Consider the following 10,226-nt stretch of genomic DNA (forward strand, 5'->3'; position numbering starts at 1 on the left):
GCTCAGAAGGATTTGAGCTAACAAGCGAATAGTACTGCATGTGCTGTTCTAAGAATACACCTGGAATCCCCAGTCTTTTTGCATTGTCAGTATAATGGTGAATAGAGGGAAATGGATTATTTTGGCTTGGTTACTATTATAGTCAACAATCTAAAGGAACAGAAGCTGAGCGAAGGCTTTTAAACTCATAGGCTTCAGATTTTTTGAAATTGTAGAAATTTTATCCTACACATTTCATAACAAGTAAAGTTGATTTTCAAATTTTGTTTTAAAGAAATAGGGCCACATGTCTTTGCATATCTTTTCACCAAATAAGAATTCTCTATCTAACTTGTCCCACAATGTGGTATGCTCTGTCAAAACTCAAATATGACGGAGTTTCTGCTTGAGGCATCTTCAGATTGTATGAGGAACAACCAAATAAATCAACACACATATAGAATAAGAAGAGGAGGACATTTCAAATATTTCTGTTCTTGTTTAGAAAAATACCGAAAAGTAAAATTTGGGTTGAAGATGAGATACAAGCACAGCAAAACAGATAACCAATACCTGTACAATAGAAATAAAAAGGAATATAGACTGCAAGAAGAAAAGAGAAGTAAGAGAAAAGAGATGAGAAGGATAAACATAGCTAGACCATATTCAGTATAGCAATGACTAAGAGGACTTTGAGGAAACCATCAAGGGACAATGAATTTCATCTTATTACTCTTACTTATCTACAAATCCTTCTCTATTAGTTAGCATTTTTGTAAACATATCTCCAAGGTAATTTTTCAAAAGAAAAGGAATTTATTAGTTCACAAAATTGGCCCCACAAACATAGAGTGCAACCACGATCTGACCCTAAGAATACATACAACACCACTAGTCCTATTTTCCTCTTTCTAACAAGGTGGGGCTCTGTCCTTTCTCCCTTGCTGGTGCCTGTTCTCTTGTGGTGGCCACTTTTGGTGCTGCAGTTCTAGCCACAGTGTCTCTGATTCAAATCTACTGGGAGAGAGGAATTCATTTCTTGAAGCTTCTTTGTAACTCTAGGGAGTCACTCAATTTCTGAAGCCATCACTCTGATGGTTTTTTTGGTTTGTTTTGGCTTTTGCTTTTTATCGGTACATTTTTGCAGTGCATGTGATTACATACCTTGTGGGGCGTCGGTACAGGTATATAACACATCTTAGTTCTTATTTCATGCCCTTCCCCTTTCTTCCCTCCACTATCCCTCCATCTTTGATCCCCTTCCCATTTGAAAAAGCTCTATCTCCCTACTTCCTGTTATTTCTCCTTTATTTTGCTCTTTTTTATATTTTGGGTTTTTCATATAAGAGAAACCATATGCTCCATGATATCAAGGGTGTAGACGATCACATAACATATCAATTAATCTTTTCCACCTGGCTGAAGTAGTGTTTATCAGGCTTCTTCTCTGTAAAGTTGTTTTTTATTATAGAGATATGCAGTGGGGGAAAAGTGAGGATTTTGTGCAATCTTTGAAAGAAATGTGACGTGGAAGAGGTTTCAAGTCAAAATAAATATGAAGGGAAAAAAGGGATCACAGCATAACACTGAAAGGTTGCATTGTTTTTAAAATGTCAATCACGTTACAGACCTGAATGTACATTACAAGAAATAATGTTCCTTAAAGAGAAGCTTTGGGAGATGGCAAGATGACTGAATAGCGGCACCCAGCACTCATCTGCTCCTCCAAAAAGAAACAGAGTAAGAGGTGTATAGCTCTACATTGAGGTGAGTGATTATGGACGAACTCTGGAAATCAATAGGAGAAAAACAAACCTTGTAAGATCCAGAGACCTGGGATAACAGCACAGTAAGAAAGAAAAATATTCTAACACTCGCTTCCCTGCCTCCACGGATAGGGAAGGGAGTGTCTCCTTCTGTTGGGGTAAAGGTGAGAGAGTCTCAGCAAACTATGTCTGTGCAGATTCTGATAATGCTAGTATTGGAAATCGTCACAAACTTTATGTACTTACAGCCTAACTAGACAAATAAGCTGAAATCTTCACAGTATGATGGCTTTGGACAAGGAATTCATATAATCTCCCGGATAACCTTGAAGGTACTTTAGCCAGGAGCCATCTTTCGAAGAACCTATTATCAGAATCGGGATTATTCTCGGTGTCAGAAATCCCTGCATATTCCCGTCCCTGGGAGCCCGCAGACCTTGCACCACACTGCTCCGTGCATAGCTGACCTGTGACACTACCATGGCTCAGAAGAACGACTCGGACCAAACAGCTGAGACTGGTGCACTGTGAAGACTCAGCCCTGAAACATGGAGGGAATGGACACTGCCCTCGAGAACTGGGCTATTAGGGAGCCTTCCCTCTGAGCCCAGGGATGTGGCCAGTCATGTGTGCTTTCGGGTGGGTGCCAGGATTGAGGGCTGTTGTCCACACGTTCCTGCCACCGCTTCCACAGTGCTGCACACAGGTGCCAGTCGCTAACAAGAAGGGTGAAGAACTCTGTGGTTCCATGACCCTTCCACAGGGATATGCTCAGGCAGTCTTTAGTGACAGTGTGGCACCAGTTGTTGCCTTATCCCTGGAGTCCGTGGCCTGAGCACTTCCAAGGAGAACATTTTCCCTGTGTCAGCTATGTTCAGCACTCACTCTCATGAGCACTGTAGCTGAAAGGAAATCTGCCTGGTTCCAGCTGTGATCCACTCCTGCTGGACCCTTGGTAGATTACACAGCTGAAAGTATTCAGGTTGGAAATCCCTAGCAGTACTCTGTCCCCACCATATAGGAACAGGGACAGCTACAGGAGCAGCAGAGAGGAACCTGACAGCTATTGCTGCCACCACAACTCTCCGGATCCCAGCACTAGTCATATGCTGGACTTTGCCTGATCACATACTGTTAACAAGACTGAGTGTGAGCTCCCAGAGGAAGTGCTGGGATTCCTGCCCCCTGGCACTCCCCATGAAACACCTACTTCTGTACCACTGTCTAATCAGACGTCAGGAGCCTCAAGACCCTCACTTATATTGGTGCTGCCAATGCTAAAAGCCAGCCAACATCAGCAGTGCCTAAGAAAATTCCTATTACCTAATGGGGGCCACCATCCCCATGGTAGAAGTAGTGATACTCAGTACACACTTTACACTTTACTGTCTACACCCCACCTGCCTGCAAGATTGACCAAAGTACTTCCACTCTCATATGATCTACAGAGATGGTGGGGTCTCTCCAATTCCACCTTGGTAGGCACTATGTCAGATCTCACTAATCACAGTCAAAGAAGCTACAGAAGGTGATGCTATAGTGTTCAGATAGAAATAAACTCAACATGGCTAATAAAAAGCCCAGGAGCAAAACATATCTTTAAAAGAAAGCTGCTTATTAAGAAGGTCATCCCATAAAAGTGCTGGAGATATCCATTCCACTATGTGTACAAATTTCAGCATAAATAAACAGACATATAAAAAAACCTCTCCAAACTATTATAACTGTCCAATAAAATAATCCAAAAATACCAAAATAGATGAAATGGCTGATAGGAATGATTACGGAAAATTTCAGTGAGATCCAAGAGAATACAGATAAACAATTAAATAAAATTAGGAAGACAATGAAGGATATGAATGAGAAATTCAGCAAACAGAGAGGTTGAAAAAGAACTCAGCAGAACCTTAGAAACACACAGTTTATTAAGTCAAATAAGAGCTCAGTTGACTCAACAACAAAGTAGATCAAGCACAAGAAAGAATGTTTGAACTTGAAGATCTGTCAAAATATCACATTCAGATTGAAAAGAAAGAGAGAAATTCAAGATCTTTGAGACATCATTAGATTATCAAATATCCATATCATCTACATATATGAGTAGGAGGAAATAAAGGTTAAGTGCATAACAAATTATTACATTAAATAATAGCAGAAAGCATCTCTAATCTTGGGAAAGACATGGACATCCATGTATAGGAGACTCATAGAACCCCAAATAGAAGATGACCAAAAATTTCTACACCGTGCCGTATTGTAGTCAAATTGCCCAAAGTATAATACAGAGGGAATTTTAAATTCTGTGAGATGAAAGTGCCAAGTCACATTTAAGGGCAACATCATCAGATAAACAGCAGTTTTCTCCGCAGTAATCACAAAAGACAGGCAAGGAATAGCATATTTTAAGTTCTGAAGGAAAATATCTACTTACCCAAATTACTATACTCAGCAAGGCTATCCTTCAGAAATGAAGAAAATATCATGACTTTTGAAGACAAAATTTAAAGGAATTCATTTATACCAAACCAGCCATACAAAAGATGCTAACAGGAGGCTTAAACCCAGAAGTGGAAAAGAGAGAACCGCCATCATGATAGCATGAAGTATAGTTACAGAAAAGAGAACTAGAAAATAACAAAATACAACCAACACAATAAACCATCAAGATGAATGAAAGAGGAACAACAAATAATCACATTCAGAATAACTAGAAGACCGTCAACAAATGATAAACATCAGTTTGTACTTTTCACTAAGGAACTCCCCTCATCAGAAAGACACTAACAGACTGAAAATGTAAGAATGGAAAATGATATTGCAAGCAAATACATCCTAAATCAAGCAGGTATAGATATATTTGATACAATACATGTAAGAAAAAAAGATTTTAAAAATCACTATATAACGATCAAGTAATCATTCACCTAGAAGATATAATGATTATAAGTCTATATTCAATTACTGTTTGAGCCTCAAATTCTAAAAAACCAAAAGGTAGATATAGACTCTAATACAACAACAGTGGGTTATTTCAGTACCCCAAGTCACCAGTGGATAGATCATTCAGACAAAAATATCAACAAAGAAACATCAGAGTTAAACTCTGTTCTAAATCAAATAGACTTATCAAATATGTACAGAACACTAAAAGCTTAAGAACACATATTCTTTTTATTAGCACAAGAAACCTCTAGTTTTCTGTTTTTGATGAGTATATGCAATAAAAAGAGAAATACTTTTAATAAACAACTTAATGATATATTACAAGGGCATTGAAAAACAAGAACAAACCAAACTGGAAAATAGTAGAAGGAAAGAAATAATAAATATGAGAAGTAAATAAATAAAATAGTCTATAATATAATAAAATGATCAATGAAATAAAGTATTGATTCAGATACACAAAAATGACAAAATTTTGGATAGCCTATGAAAGAGAGAGAGAGAATATGAATTGAAGAAGATACTTAAAGCTGAAAATACCACCCACGTTCATGGACTTGTAAAATTAATATTGTTAAAACATGCATAGTACCCAAAGAAGTCAGCAGGTTAAAAGTGATTCCAGCAAACTACCACAGAACTTCAAAAAAACTAAAATTCACATGGAAGCACAAAAATCTATAATAGTCAAAGAAATATTGAGCAAAAAGATGAAATTTGGAGATATCATGATACCTGATTTTAAGTCATAAAGACCAAAGCAACATGGTATTGACATAAAATCAATGCACAAAACAGTGGAGTGGAATATAGAAATCAGAAATAAACCTATGTATCTACAGAGAACTGATTCCTGACAATGGTGCCAAAAACTTACATTGGAAAAAGGACAGCATCTTAGATAAATAGTGTTGGGAAATTCAGACATTCTCATGAAGATTAAAATCCTATCTGTAATCTAAAAATAATAAAAAATAATCAAAATCTTAATATAAGACCAAAACTTTGACTCTACTAGAAGAAAACTTGGAGGAACACTTCAAGATACTGTTACAGGCAATAATTTTCTGGGTAAAACTCCTAAAAGCACAGGAAACAAAAGGAAAAAATGACAAATGGAAAAGCTTCTGCATAGCAAATACTCAACAGAGGGAAGAGATACTATACTGAAAGCAAGAAAATATTTGCCAGCTATTCATCTGATAAATGTATAATATTCAAAATATAAAGAACTCAAAACACTTAACAAAACAAAAATATCTAATTCAAAAAAAATGGTCAAAAGATCTGAACACTTTTCAAAAGAAGAAACACAAGTGACCAATAAATACATGAAAGTCTGCTCAGTATTATTAGTCACCATTAGCCATCAGTGAATTGCAGATCAAAACTAGAATGAGCAACTATCCTTCCTCAGTTAGAATTGCTACTTACAAAACAAAAACAAAATTAAATGTCGTCAAAGATTTGAAGTAAAGGAAGTCTTACACATTGCTGGTGGGAATGTAAATTAGTAGAGCTAGTATGAAAAATGATAGGAAGTTTCCTCACTATCTAAAAATACAACTACCGGCCAGGGATGTAGTGCCACTGCACTTGGCTGGCAAGCCCAAGGCCCTGAGTTCAATTCCTGGTACAGAAAAAATAAAAGTACAACTACCATATATCCAGCTATCCCATTCCTGATTATATATACAAAAAACGTCAGCATACAAGAGATGGCTGTTTGTCCATTTTATTGCAGGATTATTCACAATAACTTTAATCTGGAGTCAGTCTTGGGGCCCATGATCGGATGGATAAAGGGAGCGTGGTACATACACATAGTGAAGGATTTTTCAGCTGCAATGAAGAATAGGATCTTTTTGTCTGCAGCATGATGGGAGGACTGGAATTAAAGGACATCATGTTAAGCAAAATAAGCTACATGCAGAGAGACCAGTACCACAAGTTTCTTACATGTGAAAACTGACCTGAAATAAGAATAGTAATTGCAAAGGACAAGAGAAGGTGCTGAGGATGTGGTAGATGGTAGAAAATGAATGGCTGGATGGACGTGATCAATGTGCATTGGATGCATGTTCGGTAATATCACAGTGAATCTCATTAATATGTTCAAGTAATGTTAATCAAAATAGATATAAAGAGAAGTTATAAAACATAAGTAATGAAAGCTTGATGGCCATAATCTGGATTTGCAGTCCAAATTTCTATTGCACGTAACATGAATTGTTTCCCTTTGAAAAGCATGGCAGGCTGAAGATCAAGTAATAAATTCATTTAGAAGTGATTCAAATTCCTTATCTTATAAAAATTAAAACCTAAAAGAACAGGTCACATTTATTTAGTTAAATGCTTAATTGTGAGAATGATTTTAGGCAAATAAAAACCAAAAGATAGGCACTGAAATAAAAAATATAAATACTGGCAAAATTATTATTGATAATCATTATAGCCATAGCCAAGTGGGAAAGTTAATATATCTGAGTCTCAATTTTGCCATTTTAATTTAGGAATTATAAGGTACTTTAGAGTTTATAGTAAAGATCAAATGACCTAATACATATAAAATACTTAAAATATTACCTGCAACATATTAAGAACATAATAAATAATATGTATGGTATTTATATCAATAACTTGCATTTATTAATTACCCTAGTGAAAAATACTTGAGTAATAAGAAAGTGTACAAATATTAAAGAAATGATATACAAATGTTTATAAATGAACCCTGAGAGCCCCTAAAAATAAGTGTGTGGATGTTATTCTTCGTTGTTTTACACTTCTGCTTCCAGCGATCTGGATCTGATCAATTTGAATGATTCAACAAACAGCAGAGAATCTCTTTTGTCATTTATAAAAAGGCACAATAAGCAGTATCCCAGGGATTTACTAAAATTATGACAATTTCCATTGGCTCTTGGTATTTGACTGTCACTACAAAACTTAAAGTCATTAGCATAAAAGTAAAAAAACATAACAAATTGACTCACAAAGCTGTTAGTTTACAAGAGCAAAGATTCTCCAACCTTTGGAACCCATAGGTTGTCCATAGAAATCCTTCCAGCAGACTCGTTCACTTTACCAAAGAAGAAAAGATGATGAATTCTGAGGAGACTACAGACTGCCCAAAGAAAGATCACTCATTTGTCTCTCGCACAACGTTTGCTTCTGAGGAATTTGGATAAAAGAAAAGGAAAGAAGTGGCAGAGCTGGTGGAGAGGGTCATAAGCAGAAATATGCATTCCCATTATGCGCTGCAACAGTAAGAGATTTTGTGGTGATTTTGTGTAACAGTATGGAGGGAGCCGACCTTGAAGCAGTGTGCTGACTAAGCTGCTTACTACCCTCCCTACCAGGACCACTCTGGGAATTGAAAATGCTGACTCATGGAAGCATTGTACATTGTCTGATAATAAATATTTATTGAATAAACTGGTAGATGAATACATTAAATGATGACCTACTATGCATTGGTGTTGGTATTAGACACATTTATCAATCTAATGCCCTATAAACGATATGCAGCAATATCTCAATAAATAGTTTCCAATTATGAAAGTTTTTAGGTTTCTTTTCTGGAGAGCTCATTGTTAGTTGTATAGAAATGATACTTATTACTGCATTTTGATTTGTTCTCCAAGTTTATTGAATTGTTCATTATCCCTAATAGTGCTTTGGGCAGTCTTTAGGTTTTTTATATATAAGTTCATATTATCTGAAAACAAACCATTTTTGTTCTCACTTGCTCAATTTGATGCCATTGATTTGTGTCCTGCTCAATTTCTCTGGTTTGGTCTTCCAGTACTGCATCTGCAGAAGTGGTAAGATTGGGCATTCTTGTCTCTCTCATGATCTTAGAGAAAAACTTTCAGGGTTTTATCATTGAATAGTATGTTGAGGTGCATTTCTTTCATATTCTTTCATTTCTTTTATTTAGAGAAATTTTATCATAAAAGGATGATGTTGGTCAAGTACTTTTTTCTGTATATTGAGATTGTCACATGATATTTAGTCTTTATTCTGTTAATGTGGTATACAACACTTATTCATTTGCACATGTTAAATCATACCTGCATTTCAGTGGTAAATCCCACTTCATTATGATGTAAAATACTTTTAATGTGCTTTGGAATTATTAGTTTGCAGATATTTTTGAAGATTGTTATAGCTATTTTCATAAAAGATATTGGCCTGTAATATTTTTTTCAACAGTGCCATTGTCAGAATTTGGCGTGAGGTTAATGCTGGTCTAATGAAATTAATCTAGCTATATTCTTTCTTCTTCAAATTTTTGGAAGAATTTGAGAAGAATTGGGGTTAATTCTTCCTTAAATAGATGGTGGAATTCACCCACAAAGCCATCAGATCCTGGAATTTTCTTTCTTGGGAGATTTTTGACTCCTGGTTCAATTTCATTACTCATTGTTCAGATTTTTCACTTCTTTAAAAATTAGCTTTTGTAGCTTTATGATTCTAAGAATTCATTAATTTCTTCTGTTAACAAATTTAGTACACTCATCTATTTGTTTTTCATGATCCCTTTTATTTTATTAAATTGAATACCTCTTTATTTTATGATTTTATTATTTTTTTCTTAGTCTGGCTAAAGTTTTATCAATTTTATTTACCTTTTCAAAATGTGTTCCATTAGGGTTGGTCTGGAACTTGGGATTTCAAAGTCTTGGGAGGCTCTTAAGTCTGGATCCATGGGATCCGATCTGGAGCCTGGGTTTGTTGTAGATAAATTGAAGATGGTGTCTAACCAGGGTTTGGGCTGCCACTGGAGCCTGGATCCATTGAAGATGACACACAACTAGGGTCAACCAGCTGGACCTAGACGTGAGTCTGCTGAGATGTGGGGCTGCTGGGAATGCTCAGAAGACTAGGGCTGCTGAGCCTGGCTGGCCTGGAACCTAGAGGTATGAAGACCACTGGGTGTAGAGTTCCACTGGGACAGACCAAGGGCTGGGATCCACAGCTAATCAGGTTATCACTTCAGTCCCCTGCCCTATGTGAAGCATCTCTCTCTCTCTCTGAACTACATTGCCCGAGGTTGGAAGACAGATTGTATGACTACTATAAAATCATCCTACCTATCCTCATTAGTCCATCTTTTCTTATTAATGTGCCATGCACAGATTCTGTAATCTGTTACATAGATTTCTCAGCTCTTGTGAAGGTATTTTTGTGCATGGATAGTTGCTCTGATTACATTAATTTGATGATAAATTTTTTATACTTAAAAATATAAGTATCACCTCAGAGAAAAGTCTAGCTTTGAGAAGGTCATATAATTCCCTCATACTCCAAAGTCAAGTACGTAATTCAGATTTATTTTATTAAAGTGATCATATTTCTAGTTTCTATTTATCCTTTTTTGTGTCAGTAATTTCAAGATTTTTATTATGAGCATGAACGACCACACCAGATTAAACTATAATTTCTTTTAAGAAAAAAAATGCTTCATCATTTGACCTTTGGAAATCTTTTAAGAATAACGTCATTGTTCTTTTATTCTGATTTTCATTCTGA

This window comes from Heterocephalus glaber, unplaced genomic scaffold (assembly GCF_053883595.1).
Source record: "Heterocephalus glaber isolate CG9 unplaced genomic scaffold, H.glaber_assembly_v1.0 deba00001442, whole genome shotgun sequence".
In the NCBI taxonomy this organism is placed as follows: domain Eukaryota; kingdom Metazoa; phylum Chordata; class Mammalia; order Rodentia; family Bathyergidae; genus Heterocephalus; species Heterocephalus glaber.